Consider the following 21,597-nt stretch of genomic DNA (forward strand, 5'->3'; position numbering starts at 1 on the left):
GTTTCAGGCCGGAGGCCCCGGAAACGAGGCTTGTTGCTCCAGGGGCCTCGCCTGGGTACGTAAGAGGAGCAGAGCGTATCCTTCATATGGGTTTAGAGACAGACCGAGCCTGGCGTTCACTTCGCCTCTCCCACTTGCCGGGTCATCTGCGATTGAAAAACGACAGCAAGCATTATTAAGAACGGCAGCCTTAAAAATAATAATCTAAAAAAAAATCTATCCTCTCCATCATGTTGTGCCTATTTTACAAGATGGGAGCTGAAGCAGTTTTTAAAAGTTGTGTGAACAAGTTAACACCTGGATGGATGTAAATTCACACCTGCGTGTGGGGTGCAAGTCCGCGTGTCTGTGCAATTCTGTATGGATGTGTGTGTTTTCTGGGAGTATGTTGCATTTACATTTTGCCCATATGCATCTGACGTGTTTGGCCTCCGTGTCCTCTGTGTGTGAGGGAGAGGGAGAGAGACTGTTGCTCTGATTTTGCCCACTGTATGGTGAGGAGAGAAGCAAAGCAGTAACTGCCATCGCCTTGCGCAGTTTGTTGTGCTTCAGATCAAAATGAGGCAGAAAGGTCAGGTCTCTGTCTCCATCCCAGCTTACAATATTTTGATGCGCACCCAGTCCGAAAACTTGCAGGCAAGTCAGCAAAGGCAAAGGGTGCCTCCCCAGGCCACAAGTGGGTGATTTTGGTGGTGTCCTTGGAGCCAGCTGAGTTGTCCTAAATGTTGGCTGTGTCTCAGCCTTACGTCCTGTTTTCAGTTTTGTTTTCTCTAGGGTGATGGAGTTGGCAAGGTGTTGTGACCACTGTTCCCTCTAACAGGGATTCCCAGATGTTGTTGACTACAACTCCCAGCATCCCTGCTGCAGTGGCCTTTGGCTGGGGATTCTGGGAATTGTAATCAACAGCATCTGGGAATCCCTGTTAGAGGGAACACTGATTGTGACTATAGGGGGGCTGATCTGTGTAGGTGGAATTGAACCTGAAGGCATTGCAGAGCCTTTTTCTCTGCAGAAGGTGGAGGAAATAAGTTTTAAAACTGCCTTTCAGCTTCAGAAATTTGTAAGTATCAACAGTTTTCCTGTTTGGTTTACTGTTCCTAGAGATCAATTACATGTCCACACTGCAGTTTTCTGTGCTGTTGATTTAACACTGTAGTGCTAACCTGGAAGTATGGAGAACTATACTGGAGGGATTCCTTCCCCTCACTTCATTTTGATGGTGAAAAACTGATCCTGGAAATGGCATGGTCTTGTTGCTTCTGGACTGATCCCCTTCTGTGGGACAGATTGGCAGAGACATCAGTACAGTTTCCGTCACCTCCATGCATGTGTGTCCAGTGTTTTGAACTCTCTTGAAATCTTCCATGTAGATGTGCTTTAAGACTGCCTGAAGCAGGGCTGTTTGTGTTTTGTAATTCTGATTATATTACGTGCAGAATTTAGCATCTTGAAAACCCCAGCTTTCAAAGACAAGTTTCTAGTCCCGAGGATTGTGAAGATGGCCTTGACAGGAGGGACGGACAGAGCTTCACAATACTGCATATACTGCATAGCTTTTTGGAATGAAGACCCTGAAGGTGTGCAGGATATCTCTGCCCAGGACGTTTTGATAAAAGCTGTCTCAATCAGGGAGCCACCTGATTGCTCTGTGTTCTTTACAAGCTCTGTTGCTCTTTGTTATATAGCAGAACTTGCAGAGGCTACAGAGAGGCCATTCTTACGACCTCATGCCACCGCTGGGGAGATCTGCGTAGAAGGCTGAGCCCGCCTGCCTTCCCCAGTAGACAAGTGGCGACCCTTTTGTCTTCACCGCGCTGTGTGCCCGCACAAGCAGTGGCATGTTGAAGGCAAGAGCTGGGAGTGGGAGGACTCGCCCCACCCCACTGCTGCATCCCAGAGTGCCCTGTGCCACAAGCGCGGCAGCTGCTTGCATACATTAAAGCTGATTATATTACGTGCTGTGCTCGGTGCAGTGGCTCTTTCTCCCTGGCTTGCTGCCGGAAATGGTGGCAGGCCGGGCGGAAGCTCCCCCCCGCCCCAAGGGTGATCGTGTACACAATTGCCTACCAAGGTAAAATGAACCACAGATTCATTTTCCCTGGGTAAAATGCTGGGTTAAGAAGGTCAGGCTACCCTCTTCTGGAGCAGCCGCAGGGGCGTAACTACTATTAGGCAAGGGGAGGCGGCTGCCTGGGGGCCCCCGCAACTCGAGCCCCCCCCCCGAGGCAAGTCACATGTGAAGTGTGTGTGTGTGTATCAGCGAGGGGCCCATTTTAAAATTTTGTCTCTGGGCCCACTCCAGCCTCGTTACGCCCCTGAGCAGCTGGGAGCCCTCTGCTCCAGGCATCTGAGCTGCCTGGGGTAACCCAGGCAGCTCATGTCTTGAGAACAGCCTCAGAGTGTTTTATTTCTACAGTGCTCCTGATTAAGATAGGTTTTATGAAAATAATGTTGGGAAGAATGAATTGTTGTTTCATGAACCTCTGAGGATTTCCTCTTTCTCTTTATTACTGTGTTGGTGCTTTCCCTCCTATTCTCTCCCCATTCCTGCATTGCTCTTTGCCCTTTTTCCCTGTAGCTGACAGAAGCAGAATAAATATGTAAAGTAAACAAATGCATGTAAAGGTGCCTGATCTGCTCTGCATGTGAGGATTACTGAAATTTGATGAGAGGGAGTACAGGTTGCCTCACCCAGGATCTTCCACTATGCAGAGCTAGCATGCAGGGCCTGAAGGGCCTCTCTGGTAGCCAAAACTACAGGCAGCCTTTATATTACAAAATATTATAGACCCTACCAACCAAGAGGTGGCTCAGGTTCCCCTGGGAACCTAGCTTGTTCCTGGTGTCAGCTCTGTTGTGGTTTTGTTGGATTCCCTTCTGGTCAGATCCTGGATAGCTCACAATGCATAATTAGTACAGGTTGCAAAACTTGGGCTTTGTGTGGCCACAGAAGTACACACAGCTCTGGCATAGGGAGCCTGTCATGAGATCTACCTGGACTGGCAGTGACAAGCCCCACCATTGTGAAGTAGGGTAACTTTAGTTTAGAGACGTGGGAAGAGGATTGACTGTATGTGCTTCTTTGGTGGATGCTCATTTACCCATGCCAAGAAGATGAGCTAATTTCCCACAAGAATGACCTCTTGCAGTGGAGCAAAGCCAGAGCTATATTGGATCACAGATCCCCACCACAAAACCCAGTCACCTTTTCTGCTGGGGAGTGCAGTATGCCCAGTTCTCCAAGCATGAGGGATGCCTTTTCTTTCATTAGCACAAAGAATGATGGGGGTTGCGTGGAAGCATGGAAACAGTTGCATCTCCATTGAGTCATGACTGTTGGCCACAAGTGGTAGCTCTCTGACACAGGAGTTCAGAGAGCAGATGTGAATAGGATTTGACCTTTGTCTTGGGAGCCCAGGAGCACTGCTGCTCTTTTGTTAAATTGTGTCCTGGGGAGCAAAGGAAGCTGGAAAAACTGAGGTGTCTGAATCTGGCTGGCTGCCACCTCACTTCCCCTTGGCAGCTCGGCAAAGTTCAGAGCATATTGTTTTCAGTTTTCCACGAGGGGAGTCTTTTAGAGATAAAATCAGAGCTGTGTTCTGTTTTTATTTCCTAAAGTCAGGGGTGAACTGTTGACTATTGTAGACCCATTCGCATACATTCTGAATGAGAATTCTGAAGCTATCTTGCACGCCTCTTTTGCACAACTCCGCTCATTTGTGTGTGTGTTTGGTGAATACTTGGTGAATACTAACTTACTGTCAGTGGATACATTGCAGGCATTATTACCTTACTGTAGAGATTGAGTTGCTTGATATGGATGAATTGGCCCCGATTCATCCAAATAGCAGCTCACAGGAGTGGTCTGTTTGTAAGTGGATATAATGTAGGAGAGACTGGTTATGGAAAATGGGAGTGGAAACTTATGAGCAGGAATTTCTGCATTTCAAGCACGCCCTGCTTCACAAAACTTTCACTGCATCTTACATGTGCATTAAGCACCCTTCTCCCATGTTATGCTTCTCACATCAGTAGACCACAAATAAAGGGAACCATGCTTCTTAAAAGTCTCAGGGCTATCAAATCAGGGCTCTGCCTCTTCTCATAGTGTCTGTTGGCTCCTACATTTATGATGCTTGAATAATGTGTAGTTTGGTGTCTTAATAAACAGCCTTCCAGTCAACTAAAGTATCTTTTTTGAAACAGATTCATGGGATTAAATGACAAGCAAAATTTTTTATTCCCTGTATTTTGCATGTGCCTTGCTTCCTGCCCAAAGCATGTACTTTGCTTGCCCTACATTCTTACGAGCCAAACTTCACATGATGGTAAAAGTGTCATGCTCCCATCTCTTCTTTTAAGTAGAAGTGGTGGTGTTGAACCTCTTCCCCTGTGTTGTGGTTTCAGCAAAAACCATCCCACTCCCCTGCAGCTGCTCTTTGTCCCAGGAGGGAAGCTGCCATTCATACCAATGAGGCTGAACCCTGGGACTGCCCAGTGTTAGCTCTGTCAAGCTTAGACCCCTGTATTACCAGACGAGAGTAGCACACATTCGTGTGGGAAGAAATCTTGTAATGAAGTGTATGGGCTGCTGGATGGAACTGGACTACATAGATCCAGCCCACTGCTCTTTTTCTCTCCCCCTCCTGTTGGGTGTGTGACTGGCTTTCAGGGACTGATGCTTGGAAACCCACAGAAGTACATCCAGTTTCTAGGATAACAAGAATGGACCTGCAACAGAATTTTGCAGTATATCCTGGGTGTGCAAGTATTACCTGAGCCTGTGGCTGAGCATGGTGAAAAAAACCAAAAGTTAGCAATAAAGACAGGAGTGCCTGTTCTAACTTGGGTCTTACTTCATACACAACTTTTATTTTTTCTGGGTGTTTTGTAGACCGGGAGCGGAGGGGTGGGGGAACTGGTGCTCAGTCAGAGCTCCTTTTCAAACCCCTTCCACCTCAGAAACTAAAGTTATGAATGGCTGTTAAGAAAACAAGAGTTTTATCCACCTTTCTGCGGCAGAAGCAGAAGGGCTTGTGACTGCCCTCCTCCCCCAGCTCTCGCCACAGAGTTCTGTTACCTCCACCCACCTGCTTGTCTGTGAATTCTTAATTGTCTGAGCTCACCAACTTTCCATCTCATTGACTAACATGGGTTCTTGTGGGTGGGGAAGGGGGGGGGTTGCCTCCATAGGCTTTTCTTCAGATTTTTTTGACCTCCGTATCTATAGGTCACTCCAAGTCTCCAGGTACCTCCCACTTGCTTTCAGGTTATCCATCCACAAGGATCCCAAATTTCAACACTTTTGGGAATCCTATATAGGTTATCATCTCTTGAACTGCTTTACAAGTCAAGGCTCTGCAATAATTCGCTGCATAAACAAGACATCAGCAGCCAATTTGCTGTGAACCTCAAGGTGAGGGGGAGGGGGTTGTTAAAGGAGATTCATTTTCTAAAGCTTCTCCATGAGGTTTCTTTCTGGATTCTAATCAATTGCTCTTTGGCTTCTTCCTTGGAAGCAGATATTCTGACAGTGCATGCTGGGTATTACATGAGGTGATTGGTTTCTGGGACTTCAGGATTTCCTTCCTTCCTCTGAATTTAAGCTGGCCACGGGACTAGGGATGGGGTGCTATGCAAGTTAACTTGTAAAACTCACCGCCTTTTCCCTCATGCAGTTTGATGGATGACTTTTCTTTCACATGATCTTCATGACTGAGACAGAGAATAAATTGTTCTCCCTCAAAGTAGGAGGTCGTGGCTCACCTTGGGTTAACTTTCCCCACTTCGCTCACAATAGACAGGCTGTTTTTCAGGCAGCTTCAGGTACAATGGCCCATCCCCCTCTCCCAGCATGCTCCAGCCTAGCTCCCAGTTCCTTACTGTCCTTGCTTCTGGTAGGACACATTCCTAAGGGCTCCTGCCCATCTACTTTCTTCTCTTTTGACTAAGTAAGCTTTTTCCTTTCCGCACAGATCTTTCACAGGCAGGGGACACTTTAACTGGTTACCTTTCAGAGGGTCCTGGGTGGGAGGACAGAGGCAGGACAAAGTTAAAGAGAGCGGTTAAGCAGCGCCACCATATTTCCACCTCCCCTTTGTCAAACACTACAAGATCAATTCCTTTGTCACTAAGCAGGCAGCTTTTGGCTGCATGGTGCTCTACCAGGTGGTATCGGACTGATCCACTCCCTCCCCTAATTTCTTCACTACTCTGCTATATCCCTATGTGAGCCGTGACCTCCTACTTCGAGGGAGAAAGAAACATAGGACTTACCGTGAAGAGTTCTTTCTCCTCTGAAGTAGGAGCTCACGTGACCCACACATGGATCAGAGGGAGCAGCACTCTTCGGGGCTGCCCTGTCTCATACCTAACCTAATTTCTGTCCCACTCAGTAACCTTCCCATTGCATTATAATTTTCTCCGGCCTCCACAACTCTGCATGAAACACAGCAGGAAAAAACACGTCAGTCGGAACTGGGAGTTAGACCGGAGCATGCTGGGAGAGGGGGACGGACCATGGTACCTGAAGTTGCCTGAAAAATAGCCTCTCTACCGGGAATGAAGTGGAGGAAGTTAACACTATGTGAGCCATGACCTCCTACTTCAGAGGAGAAAGAACCCTTCATGGTAAGTCCAATATTTCTTTCCCCATGTCCAGTCTTGCTTTATCTGGCAAAATGGAGTCGATTCTGCTTGGTAAAGCATTCTGTGTAGCAAGAGTGTGAGTTTTCAGATTCTTACACTCTCAGATGTTAATCTAATGAAAGATTAACTATCCGTGAGAAGAGCTGCCTTAATTGTTTTGTATCTGTTGTTTTCTGGGATTACTGTAGTTATATTGATAATGCAGTTCTATGTATGCTGTGGCTGGAATAGGGAGGAGGTAGGCTTTAAATATTCCAAGATGCAGCCGGTAAAAATTACTCTGAATAAGCAAAGCATGATACCACAGCCCCCACTCCAGTTCTTAGATTATTTAGACGGTGCCTTGCCAACACGCGTGCAAGAGAATGAGAATCTCCCCCCTGAGTTCCAAGGGCTTGGCAGGCCTTCTGACAAGTTCCTCTTCTCATTAGCTCAGCTCCTGCCTAGGCTGGTGCTCCCCAGGCTTCGCCCTGCCAGGGTCTCAGATTGCCCGAGAGTATCACCAAATAAACCAAAGCGCCTGATTACAAAGCCAACACCACATCATGCCAGACTTCTGTTCTGTGCTTTGGGGGAATGTGAAATTCAACGCCTGCAAGGAGTATAGAATGGAGACCTTTTGTAGTGTTCATGATGTGCTTGGAGGCTTCAGCAACTGGATGCATACCAGATGTCCTTTCGTGAAAGATTGCTTCTTGGTTGGAACATCCTAGCCCCACAGAAAATCTTGTGTGCTCCTTGTTTGATATGTCCAGTTCTAGAGTGTTCTCCTTTCAGTTTTTGGCCACAGCTTTCCTCTTTACTATGATAGCAGATATTTCTAGTCCTACTATCAGATCTGCCACAATCAGTGGATTTTTCAGTGGAAGGGCACAAGAGCTAACTCACCAGTTTGCTAGTTGCAGGTGCTGAGGAATGAAAGGTTGCTGTCCTGTGCACACTTACCCTGGAATAACATTAAAAACATTAATGTGCAATAACACATAAAATTCGGTGGGACAGCTCCCCTCCAAAATTGCATGTATGTTGGTACTTGATTACATTTATATCCCACTTTTCTTCCATGGTGGAACTCAAAGTGGTGTACATAAGGATTTCTAATTGATCTCCTATCCAGGCACAGGCTAGACTCCGATCTGTTTAGCTTCAGCAAGCTAAACATTTGTCTTCAAGCCACTTATGGGAATGTAAGTGGATCAAATTGCAAGGACTGTTGGCATGACCCTGTGATTTCTATCAGTCACAGCTCATGCACCACCATGCATGTGTTGAGCCACAGATAGTTGTGTGAAGAGGCATCAAATCTCTGAAGACATAGATATCATGAAATATTGCTAACTTCTGCTATGGCCGGTTTCATTCAGTTACTATTCCCTGGCTTATCTATGCGTTGTTGTCTTTCCTTATCAGGATATAATGTCATTTTTTCCGGAGTAAGCTTTGCTTTGTTTATGGTATACAGAGAGACTCTTCCTTCCAGAGTGTTCAGAAAATGGTGGTTTCACTCATGTGATAGAGGCTCATCCTTTAGGCCAAGGGGATTGGGGTTCCACATTCTATACTGCTGATAACTCTTCTTTAGGGTGTTGCATTACAATGGGACTAAAACTTGCATCAGGACACATGCAACACAGCATTAATATTCAGCACTACTGAAAGCAATTCACAACGCTCAGTGTGCTTGTCTAACTACACCTCCAAAGTATAGGAGCAGAAGATATTTTTGCCTCCAAGGTCACACTGGGACGCTGCTGTGACTGGAGGGCTTCTACTCATCTGCATACTTCAGTGAAATGTAATTAATGCAATAACATGACATTAATGTATATGAACATGATGTATGCCTACTGCATCTGGGGGACATGTTGCACCAATTCCATAATTGCTGTATTGTTCAATTAAGCACACAAGTTAGGAGAGGCTCATTATAAAACAGGCCTAACATTGATGACAACTAGGAAAAACGCTTTTTAGGAGACTTTTGACCTGCCTTACATTTTTGTGTGTGCCAGGTGGGTCAGCAAATGTTGGCCTCTGTTTAAAATCCTGCCTGTCTCTCTCCTTTACTGTCTTAGGTTTTCCATCCACCCTTTAATTCTCCCATCAGCTTTCTGTTCTTCCTAGTTCTTGTTGTTCTGGCTCTCTGTGCAGGTTCAGATGACACCAGATGAGTATGTAAGTGGAGAACATGTCGATAAAATCCCAGCAACCAAGCGTGCCAGACTCCTGGAGGGTATGACATCTGAACCCACCTATGTTTGGTTCATTCTCTTCACCCAAAATTATCCAGACTCAGCTTCCATTCTCTGCCCAGCTTCCAGATCTTAGTTACCAAAGTTGGGAGAGTGTTGGGTGGAGAATCTTGGGGACCAGACTTGGCTGGCTTTGCATGTCACACCTGCTAGGAGCACACCATCTCATTTGCCAACATTCTGCTGACATTCCCTACATTCAGACTTGCCAGTGGTTGTATGAATCCACCCACTCAGAATTCACCCACTATACTAAACATGGGAGTTCTTTGATTGGAACATGGTTTCCAATCTTATTCAAAAATAAGCAGTTGTGTGGGAGGTGCTGATTCAGGTCAGGACCATGGCATGGGCCATGGCATGTGGGAGAGGAGAGCTGATCTTGTAGTAGCAAGCATGAGTTGTCCCCATAGCTAAGCAGGGTCCACCCTGGTTGCAAATGAATGGGAGACTAGAAGTGTGAGCACTGTAAGATATTCCCCTCAGGGGATGAAGCCGCTCTGGGAAGAGCAGAAGGTTTCAAGTTCCCTCCCTGGCTTCTCCAAGATAGGGCTGAGAGAGATTCCCGCCTGCAACCTTGGAGAAGCCGCTGCCAGTCTGTGAAGACAATACTGCGCTAGACAGACCAATAGTCTGACTTGGTATATGGCAGCTTCCTATGTTCCTATGGGGTGGTGGTCTGATCCTTGCCCTCATGCCAAGAGTCCACTGACTTAAATAGCACACACAATCTGCTAGAGCTGCTATTAGCCAAGGAGGGAAAACTTATGGGCACAATATTATGCCTGCCTGCAAATTTTCACTTCTGTGAAATAGAGGTAATAGAGATTTTGGAGGGCAGCTCCTTGAACCCGGGTCAAGCTGAGCAGACAAAGGCATGAGCTCTAAAGGGAGTTGTTGAACCAGCAAAATGCTGGTGCCAACTGTTAATTGATTTAGCTGGTGAGAGCTCTGCCCCTTCCTGGATCCTCAGGCCGGCCCTATTCTAGCAGAAGATCTGAATTGGCCTCCCATCCTCCTGAGTTGGCCCATTTGGAGGGAAGCATTCCACCTTTGGAACTGGAGCTTGCCCAGGTGCAGTGTCACTTCTGCTCCTGGTGGCTTGGGGGTGATAGAGGGGCTCTAAGGAAGTGGCAAGAGCCCCACGGTAGAGCACTGGGTCAGCAGTGCTCCAGGGGCACTCTGAAGCAATGAGGGATCAGGGATTCAGACTGGGGCAGCCCCCTCCCCTTTCTCCAGCTGGTTCTCTTCTGGACTGCAGTCCACATGAACCCTGATAGCAGTACAGGGGCAATGAGTCAGATGCCCCTTCTCAGATAGCATCTGGTGGGCCACTGTGTGAAGCAGGATGCTGGACTAGAGGGCCTGATCCAGCAGGGCTGCTCCTATGTTCTTATGCTGTTATGCTCACTGAGAAGATAGAAAGGCTAGAAGTTTTCAGTTTTGGAAGGAGGCATGTTAAACAGGGAATTATTGGTTGCTGCATTTGCCCCCGAAAATTAGAAATTTAAAGGTAGTCATGATAATGGTTTTGATGGGTGAGAGGATGCTATAAGTTAATGAGGCTGTTCTCATGTGCAGGCAAAACTGGGCTAATGAAGTCAAGCCCGGTTTTGCCTGCGTGTGTGAGAACGGCTGGGATTGGGCCTGATCCCAGCGGTGCCTCGGTGGCAAACCCACCTCTGGAGCCACCCTCTTAATCAGAGTTAAGAGAGCGAGTATTCCCTTAACCCCCTTTTTTTGGATCATCTGCTTGCAGCCAGGGCTGGCAGACTGTGGGGCTCCCAGTTGTCTTCTGGGACGGGGGGATCCCCATAATGCACTGCACACTTGCACAGTGCTTTATGAGAATTCGGGAGCGGGCAGGGGGGGGGTGTGCCGGCACCCTGACCCTCCGAGCTGCCAGGAGCAGCCAGTAATAGTCACATGGAAAACACATGGAAGCAGATTGTCTGCAGGGAGGTAAGCTTTTTAAGGCTTCCTCCCTGCTGACCCTGTAGCCCTCTCTCACCAGTGATGAGAAAGGGCTCTTTGAGTTATACATACCTGTTAGTCTTTAAAGCATTGTTATTTTGTGTGATACAGTTTACATTCTGCTTTTGTAAGAGGTCACTACTAAACACAGGAAACTGTGTTAGAGGGATCACTGGTCTATTTGAGTAAGGCTAGATTTCCTATTGCCAGCAGTCCATTTTATCATGAAACCATATTGGGATGCTGCCAGTTCAGAGAGAAGCATTGGGTGGCATCCACATTGGCGCTTGTGCAAAGCATGAGGCAGGGCATTTTTCCTGGACCTCTTCTCCTCCTTGCAAGCCCTGGAGCCCCCTGAAAAGCTGTTCCTGATGGCATGAGGTGCAACATGGGGGGGCTGCAGGAAGGCAGTTTCCAGTCTGGAAGTGCCAAGGAAGAGGGGCCATAGCAGCCACTGCCCTGATTTTTGTGCATGCTCCCGCACGACCATCTCCCATCCCTCGACCATCTCCCATGATGGACATGTGGTGGCAGTAAGGAGGAAGAACAGCAGCGACCAGCCACCATTGGGCCCAGAGGGATAAAGCAGGACCAGTGGCTCCTTCTCCTGCATCACTGCTGGATGGGATATGAGAGAGTATGGGCAAGATTGCTGACAGTGGTTCTCATTGTTCTGCAGTAGTTTTGTCTATAGAAGCTGACCCTCCTGCCAGTGTGTGGGCATCAGCAGGTGCTCAAGAACACCAAACTTGATCCCTAGTCTGGCTTTCTGCCTGCCCAATTGTATGTAGCCTATGTAAAAGCACCATGGGTTTTTTTGGATGCTGTGGGGTGGGAACTACTGATCTGCAAGAACTGGAGTAGTGTAGGAAAAGGAGCAACATGTCCTGCAATAGCAGGGCAGAATGAACTGGCCATGGAGATATCTAAGACATGGATTGAGTGGGTGAGTGTATACACACGTTTACATACAAGAGCAAGGCTGGGTACTCTTAATAAGTCCTGGTGAGTTCATTCTAATCTTGGAAATTCATCTAAACTGGAGTGTTTTTTCACACAATAGTTTTCTTCTGGGTCTGGCTTTCAAGGCTGATTACTTGGTCAGCTAGTGGTTTCAGCATTTCCTGTGACAGGCAGATAGGCAGCCCTCCCACCGCACTACCACCACTACCAAATTTTCAGTTCCAATTTAAACACAGATCGGAGAGTCAAGGTCTGCTGGAATGTATGGTCAGGACCCACTTACATATTACCTCTAAACTGGAGACTGCCTCATGCTCTGCTTCCCGTACCCTTCCTTACAATGTGTGCTAGCTCCACAAACAAATTAGTATCTTACTTAGGGACACATGGCCTGGCTTGGATCTTTCCCATTTGGTGTATGCTTTCCTTTTTCCTGCTGGGTGAGAGAAACAGCTGTTGCTTATGCACTGCAGCCTCTGAGCATCATCCATATGCTAATATTAGCTAGCTGAATGCTATGGAGGTATTTAATTGTTGAGCAGAAAGACGGGCTTACTGTGGTGTAGCGCACCCGTTTGAGAAGAGACGTGAGTGAAGCTACAGTCTTTGAAAACAGTTCGCTCTCATCTGAATCACTGCATTCATTTTTGTACTAGATCCTGTGCCAGTGCAACAGTTTTCTATGAAACAAAATAACCTCCAAACAAAAATAGTATAGCTACCTTATTTTACAAACAGTGCTAATGAAGTATACACAATGTACACATCACAGGAAGACAATAACCAGATAGATAAAAAGATAAGACATGTAGTGCTATTTTCCACATCTTATCTTTTATAGCTTTGAATCTCTTTATCAAGTTGTATTTTAACAAAACAGTACACCTCCCAAATAATTATGCACACAAAGAAAGCTTCAGAGAGGATAAAATCACTCAGTATGGCATGCAACTAGGTATATGAATGCTTTTCAAGGTTCAGCTTCTTAATGCCTTAATATTAGCAGAAATATATCTCCCTACTGAATATGTAAATACCTTTAACAAAAGATATAAATTATCTTCTCTTGAGTGACAGCCCCAAATCCTATTGAAATATTGCACACACACAAATTGCAAAGCCCAATTACTCACAAAGAAGACTGCAGACATACACAACTGGATCACTCACAAGTTGTATGCAACTTATTCTTCAGCATTTCAAGTCAGGAGCTTGAAGACTGTGGGTAGCATCTAGAATAAAAGCTGCATGAGCAGAACATCTTCTGCTCATGCAACAGAGGGAGAGGTGATTTCCAGCAATTCCCCCTTCCCTCTGCAGCCCCTCACACCCTCGGAAATATGCTCCTGCGGTTTGTGGGACTCTCAGAGACATGGGGGGTGGGTACAGGGAATTAAAGAGATAAGACGAAATAACTGAGAATCACTCTGGCCTCTGTTGTATGCACAGAAGTGTTTTGCTTATCCAGCTTTTACTCTGGATGCTACCTCATGTCTGCTGGAAGACACAGAACAGAATACACACATTATTTGAACTCATGCCCATATTAATGATTACTATGCACTAGTGTTTAAATGAGTTTTTCTGCATTCCGTGTTGCATGAGCTGTATGCATACCCTTTATTTTAAAAGAGAGGTGTGTGTTTTTGCTTTTTTTTACACAAATGTTATAGAGGTGCTATTGGCATCAGTATAGAAAGCAAGGAACATGAGATGCCTGCTTTTAAGATCTATGTGGGTGCCATTTCACAATGACTGGATTATTTCCAGATTTCGTCATCTGCAGCTATCCCTTGAACATAAGAAGAGCCCTGCTGGATCAGGCCCAAGGCCCCTCCAGTCCAGCATCCCATTTCACACAGTGACCTACCAGATGCCTCTGAGAAGCCCACAGGCAAGAGTGAGGGCATGCCGTCTCTCTTGCTGTTGCTCCCATGCAACTGGTATTTAGGGGCATCTTGCCTCTGAGGCTGGAGGTCACCTATAGCCACTGGACTAGTAGCCATTGAGAGACCTGTACTTGCTTCTGCTTTGTGCTTGTGATCTAAAAGATGGGAGTTCATTTGTGAAAGCTTGGCCTTGCATTGGAACAGGAAGTGTACTTGGTGTCTTTTATTCTCTGTGATGCCAAAGTGAGGTTGGCAATTGCTAGAAAATCAGTGGCCAACATCCTGACTGATATTGTACACATGCAGCAAAGCTTTTTCAGCTTTTAAAAATTTGGAGGTTTTATTTTGTGGTTGATTTTAAATTGTTAAATTGTTTTAAGTTTTTATATGTGTTTTAATTGTTTTATGTTAACTGCCCAGAGATGAAAGTTTTGGCGGTATATAAATTTAATAGATAGATAATATGAAGCAGATGAAATTTTATTTAGAATATTTATATACCACTTTTTCACAAAAATGTTTTTTTTAGAAAATGAGTTACTTAACAAAACTGAGTGAGAGGTTTTTAGATCCCACAATCTAAAACAAAACGTTTCACAAGAGAGGCACCAGCAACAGCCACTGGGAGGGACACTGTACTGGAATGAATGGGGAGAGTTGTTTCCCCCCCTGCTAGAAATAAGAGAGCCACCACTTTAAAAGGTGACTCTGCCCATTTAGCATGGGCACTAGTTAGCAGGGTACAATTAATCACTACTTATCTTTGACAAATGACTGCTGCTCTACTAATTTGGTCTAGTATGAACAAGTTGTTCACAAAAAGTGTGTATGCTATAAAATGAATGAACTGAAACCTTGCTGCTGCCTGATTCTCTCTTAAAAAGCAAAAAGCAATTCAGGAAGGAGATGCAGGAGCCTTCTAGCCGCAAATCATCTGAAGACCAGTCTAGCTAAACTGTTTGTGGCCTAGAAGGCTTTCTCACAGGGTGGATTTGATTTAAATCAAACTGATTTAAATCACGATTTAAATCACTAGCAGGGTGGATAAAAATCAAAAAAATCTGATTTAAATAAAAAAAATCCAATTTAAATCAAAAAAATCGGATTTTTTTGATTTTTATCCACCCTGCTAGTGATTTAAATCGTGATTTAAATCGTGATTTAAATCAGTTTGATTTAAATCAAATCCACCCTGCTTTCTCACCTTTCTTTGGAATTGGTGGGTGAGAAGCGAGTGCAGAATCTGTGTATTGGGAGGTTGGAGTAATGTACAAAACTAGTCCTTTTTTGCATAGCATTTCTTTCCTCCTTGCTTCCAATGTTTGGGGGCATGGGATGTCCAGAGCCAAGCTGCTAGCTTTTAAATTACCTTCATATCAAAAAGATTTAAGACTATAGAGTTTTCTGCATTTATCCATCCCTAGCCAGAGCCATTCTTTTGAATCTGCAAAAGAAGAACCACTCCAAGCCAATAAACCTCGTAAAATGAAACCACAGGAAAGGCATACCAAAGGGAAGGGAAGGGAGCTGGCCTGGAATATGGGTGATAACTGCTCAGCAGATCTAAATTTTCATGGCCAGTGGGAATGGAGTGAAATAGGTTTTCTATCCCTTCCTACTTTTGTGCACACAGGCATCCTATGGGCCAGATAGAATGTAAAAGGAAGCAAGAGCCCAGGTAGGAGAAGTGGATAGGATGGGAGGGTCAGTGCTGGAAGAGAATTCAGCAGCTTGTCTTAGAATTGCTTCTCTATAATATGCATTTGTGAGGGGCAAGTGGTGGGGAACATAGGAAGCTGCCATATACTGAGTTGAACCATAGGTCCATCTAGCTCAGTATTGTCTGCATAGACTGGCAGGGGCTTCTCCAAGGCTGCAGGCAGGAATCTCTCTCAGCCCTATCTTGGAGATGCCAGGGAGGGAACTTTGAACCTCCTGCATGCAAGTGGAGAAGCCCCATCCCCTAAGGGGAATATCTTGCAGTGCTCACACATCAAATCTCCCATTCAGATACAACCAGGGTGGACCCTGCTTAGCTAAGGGGACAAGTCATGCTTGCTACCACAAGACCAGCTCTCCTCTAGATGGGGGTATGAGAATCAACATGTCTGTGTTGGTGTCTACAAAAATATATTTAATGCTGAGGTTCTTCACAGGATCTCTGGGGCAACAGCAGTGTCTTGGGTTCCCTCACACAGGCACAGCTTGTTTGCATGGGGTATCAATCACTTTTCTTTCTAGAAAGCTCTGCCTGTTTGGATGAATGGCTTACAAGCAACCAGTGTGCTCACAGGTCAAATCCTGCAGTTTGCAAGCAACTCAGTACACCTGTGCCAACCATGAGAAGTGTGCGTGAGCCATTCTCATATTAGGGAGAGGAGTTCTAGCTCCCATTGTAGCATTCCATGTGTTTGCTGTCAGCTTACTAAGCAGAGGAAGCAACTACACATCCCTGCTCATTAATAGTGGAGAATTGGGGTTTGGCGGAAAGAAGAAAGGAAGTGGAAAGTTTGCACTCATGACCTTCTGTACTCTGGCCCACAGAATGTACTGCAAGACTACTGGTTATGTAGATGGCTTTCTGGATGTTTTTCTTCTGTCCTCTGCCCCCCATTCAATATATTTATACGTGCTTTCATTTAATATGTGATAATCAGTGATTTTTGCTCTGCTGGCTGGGCATGCTGTAAACATTATTTAGTCCATGTCAACATTTTTACTCAGATAGAGGTTTCTTCTTACCATAAATGTTGCCTTTAGGGTGGATGTTTCTGGTTTGTAATAGGGCTCTGCAATTGCTTCAGATCCTAAATGAATCAGGGTACTTCATATTAGTTTTAAAATGCAGTAGGAAGCAAATGAAACAGGAGAGAAAATGGCTGGAAATGAAGCACTTGGGAAACAAAACCTTGTTGCTTAACTAAGCTTTGTTTGCATTTGAGAAGCTGGTATTTGCCTTGCCATCTGTGCCTAAATTGGTGACAGTTTCCAGCCAACTCTGGAGGCTTTTCCTTGTAAGGAAGATATTGGGGTAGGAGGGAGGGAGGGTGACTGAGAACAAACTGGCCCTGTAATTGGCATGACTGTCTGTTAAATGGAATAATGCCTGCCACTGCATTAGTTCAGCACAATCCTTCAATCTTGGTCAGGTGACTGACAGTGTCTGAATTTTGGGAGGCATCATGGTTTACCAGAATGTGCCACCCATCCTACAACCTTTATTCCATTCTGCCAAGAAGTGAAAGAAGTGTGGGTATTTTTAGTGATTTCTTACTATTGTCTGAAGCATTGTTTGGTGTCAAAAAGGGGAGTAAAACCACAAAACTGACGGTGTTAGTACACAGAAATGCTTAGACTTATAGGTCTTCAATTTGGCAGGCTTCATCCCCTCGGAAGGGTTTACTATCCCTGCAATTTTCATCCCACTCTGCCAAGAATTAAAAAAGTTACAGTCATTTTAGTTCCTGATTATAATCTGAATAATAGTTTTTGGTGTCAAAAGGGAAAGAGCCTTAAAGTGTCCCTGCACAGAAACACCTGTACTTATTAGTCTGCAGATTGTACTTCATCCCCTCAGCAGGGACGATAGTACTATTCTTGCAAATATCATCCAATTCTGTTCAAAATTTTAAAGTAACATATTGTGATTTCCCCCATTAAATAAATGGGAAATGCAAATGAAGTGTTTATGAAATTAAGCAGGAAGAGGAATCCTGATTTTATGATGATACTATATTCATCCAGCTAGCTAGCACTTACACCTGGTAGGTGCTAAACAAAAGGGTGTTTAAAAAAAAGTTTTGGCTAATTTGCAGTGGAATGTAATTGAAATGAACTTGTCCCTCTACTCCTGAACCCTTCTCATATTTGGCCCACTTTTGTTTTTCAAGCACCCTGTTGTAGTGTAGTGAGAAGGGTTGATGCATAGATGGACAAATTCATTCCAATTACAGTCCATTGCAAATGGATTGTTTTGGCACGAACAGAAGCTTTCCTCACAGATCTGGATTAGAACTGCAGTGTGAGCAAAGCACAAAGCATCCACCCAACACCGCAGTCCAAATCTCAATCCCCTCTCCACGGCTGCTATTTACTAAAGAAAGATTAGGGCATGTTTCCTGATCATGCATTTAATGTAATGTGTGGTTTGCCCCTTCATAGAATACATGTTGAGTATTCACATATGTAAAAAAAGATTTGCAAGGTTAGCCAGCATTTGTATCTTCATTTTGCAGATAGTGTGGGGACTGATGCTGATGATAGTGTGGGGACTGAGTGTGGGTTGCCTAAGTCTGGGTATATAGCTAGGGTGAGAATCGGGGCCTTTTCAGCTCACATCCTTAACCTCTACACCACTTCAGTTCTTTTAGCCCTTTATCTGCTCTGACATTTCCGTTGAGGGACTCATACCACATCTAGTGCTCAGAAAAGCCTCCGCTCTGGGATTATGTTTGTGTATAATTTCAACTTCTATAGAGTCATGTGAGTATTGCCAGTGTTAGTCAGTGCTTTTCAACAGATGTGGAAGCAGATGTTCGCTTCAGCAAATGTTAGATATTTTTGCCTCTCAAAGTCTTCTCAACAGATTGGTTGATACAAGCAGCCTGTCATAATCATGGGGCCTACAGGGTTTCACTGAGTATTTCTGGTCAGTAAAGCTTGAACAGGAAGTGGGGAGAAGAGGAAATGTGATAGATTGCCGGGCAGTTTGAGAGAGAGGTCAGAAAGGCTAAAAGCACTCATGACGGCCTCTGTAACCTTCTTCAACGTAGGAACATTTGGGTTGAACTACTAGGGAATTAGGGGGCATTTTGTTACTTGAAATAGGACACAAGGACCGACTGAGGCCTGCAACATGAATAACCTGCAGTAGCATGCAAGTCCTGGGGTAGTGACATAGGAAATCGTCATGTTCCGCACTGCTACAAGGTTTTAGTTTGCCCTCACTCAATGGAAATATCCTTTGACCAACTGCAAGGTCCCTTATATGAGAATGGTGGTCAACACCCTGGCAGGAGGAGAGCTGGTCTTGTGGTAGCAAGCATGACTTGTCCCCTTTGCTAAATAGGGTCCACCCTAGTTGCATATGAATGTGAGTACTGTAAAATTGGGATGGAGCCGCTCTGGGACAAGCAGAAGGTTCCAAGCTACCTCCCTGGCAGCATCTCCAAGAGAGGGCTGAGAGAGATTCCTGCCTGCAACCTTGGAGAAGCCGCTGCCAGTCTGTGAAGACAATACTGAGCTAGATAGACCAATGGTCTGACTCAGTATATGGCATCTTCCTATGTCCCTATTTGCTCATGAAAAACCCTTGACTGCCATCACTAAATGGCAGGTAAAACAGCAACTTTGTAACTCTTCTGTAAGGCAAGGTAAAGTCCTGAATATTGTTTCTAATTTGGGAGCATTTTTGAGGTTCAAAGTGCTTAACAATTATTTAACCTATGCCTCACTCCTAAAGCTTGGAAAGAAGCACCATTTATCACAGTGGGACTTAATTCTAAGTTGTGTGTTTAGGATGTCAGTTTTAGGTTCACGACCACAACGATTATCTGAAGGCAGTTTGATTAGAGATGGTGTCCTGCTTTTGTCCACCCTGTGTACTCCATGGTTGAGTGGGGTTTTGAATCTGGGTTTTCTACATAAATCAATTCTGCCCACATCACCACATTAGTGACCCCCACAGGAACTTGACTCAGTGGGTGGAATGTACTACAGGATGTGGTAATGGATGCCATTCCCTACATAGTGGCTGGTGTGAGAAAGCTCAAGAGGAGAGGCCTGAATGATTGAACTTCCCTTCTGCACTTTCCCCCAGTCCCCTAGTTAGCAGGAAATTCCTCCGAACCAACTAGACCAGGGAACAAATAGACTCCTTTTGATGAATTTTCTGATAGGGAACCAGTCTAAGCCCTGGAAAACATAAGCAAACTCCGCTGGGGTGTGTGTGTGTGTGTGTGTTTAAAGAAAGAGGAACTTGAAAATGGACCATTTACATTCCCCCCCCCCCCCCGAAGCGGGGAAAGACAGTGAGGGGAACAGGAGGCAGGACAGCAGCCGCCAAACCCTGATGGGAACATGCTGTGAACTTAAAGACAATAACGGAGTCTTTGGACCTGAGAACCATTCCAAATATTTACATTGCTGACTCTGATATTTAAATGGTGAGACAGGGTGCTTGCAGCTGGCCTGACAGACAGTCAGCATGCCAGCTGCACTGCCTTCCCCCAGTGTTTCCCTCCTCTTTTCTGCTGTGTATGTGGAGGGAATTCCAGGCAACATTTTCCTTACAGAATGTTCCTCTTGAAGGTGTGGAAAGCGGGCAGGGGCCATGGGATGACCTAGAGCGAGGGGTCAGCAAGCAGCAAAATAGAGAAATGTAGTGAAACAAAGGTTTCTTTCCTTTTTTGGCATCATAGCGGTGATCACAAATGGGAATGAGAGATCAGGTTGGATGGCATTGGCCTGGATGGCTGAAGTACTCCACTCGCCATACTTGGGGTTTGGATTTAGTTTAGAATGTTTTGTTCAGAATATTTATATTTTGCTTTTCAACAGGAAGTTCACTTGGTGGTTTACACAGCAAAGAAGTGAGAGGGAAATGGCTCCCTCTCAGGGACTCGCAATCTTTTATTCATTTATTTTTAAACCAGCAGCCACTGGAAAGCTGCTGTGCTGGGGTTGGGCATGTAGGAGGTAGCGAACCACCACTTGAAAGGTGCCTCTGACCGGTTAGTGGAGGATTCCTAAATACTGGAATAATTATCACATTTCCCCACCCCCCTCGGCATGATGTGCTTTGATACCTCCTGGATAACAATCACTATCTTAAAAACAAACAAACCATGAGAGAATCAGTTGTTCCTGGGGGGTTGTGTGAGTGGATAGGAGAAAGCCTAGATTATTTCATCTCTCCCTTCCCAGCCCTGCAGTTCAGTTTTTCTACACTTTTGCAATGTCATTTCTTAGGCAAAAGGTGAATGAAGCATATGGCAAACTTGTAGCAAGAAAGCACTACAATATTTCACGGACGGAATGTGGTAAGAAAGTCCAACATTTCACAGATGAAAATAGAGACATGCATACGAATGTGTGCAGGGGTTGTGACCAAGCAGTCTGAGAGGTGTGTGGCATATATTTGACTATACGCATGTCCAGGGGCGTAACAAAGCTGGAGTGGGCCCAGAGACAAAATTTTAAAATGGGCCCCTCGCTGATACACACACACACTTCACAATATATAGTGCACTCACACTCACATCCCCATTATGCCAGCTTCTCTAGAAAACTCCACTCCCTTGCTTTAACCCCGTCCCTCCACCCTCCCATGGGGAAGAGTGCTCCCGGCTCAGAGTTGCTTCTGCAGACAAGGACTTTGCTTCATGCATGCAGCCTTTGCTCTGAACTTGGGGTTGGCTTTTCCACGGCACCGAAGCTCTGCGGGTGTTGGGGAGTCATGTGACTTGCCTCTGGGGGGCCCCTCAAGGCGTGGGGGGCCCCAGGCAGCTGTGTCCCCTTGCCTAATGGTAGTTACGCCCCTGCGCATGTCACAAATGGAGAGCCCATAATAAAGTGCGAGCACAGATGAGCCAAGCTCATACTCTCCAGCATTTCACAGATGAAAATTGGGACAGACTTGTAACAAACCATTTTCATTCTAAGGATTACTGCTCAAACCCTCCCCCCCACTATTGCACATTGCTGAACACTGGACTCCACTCACAGTATGCTGTGCACTGCACAGTGACTTGCATGTTGTTCACCCATTTTAAAGCAAGTGCTCTAGATCAGAGATTCTCAATGCTGGGTCCCCAGATGTTATTGGACTTCAGCTCCCATAATCCCCAGTCCCAGTGCCCTTTGGTTGGGGA

General features: G+C 45.4%; 1 protein-coding gene across 6 annotated transcripts in view; it reads left to right on the plus strand.

The window, feature by feature from the left end:
• Nucleotides 1-21,597, plus strand: part of SEPTIN9 (septin 9) — a 322,440-nt gene that overhangs the window by 145,026 nt on the left and 155,817 nt on the right. The window lies entirely within an intron of this gene.

This window comes from Hemicordylus capensis, chromosome 2 (assembly GCF_027244095.1).
Source record: "Hemicordylus capensis ecotype Gifberg chromosome 2, rHemCap1.1.pri, whole genome shotgun sequence".
Classification (NCBI taxonomy): domain Eukaryota; kingdom Metazoa; phylum Chordata; class Lepidosauria; order Squamata; family Cordylidae; genus Hemicordylus; species Hemicordylus capensis.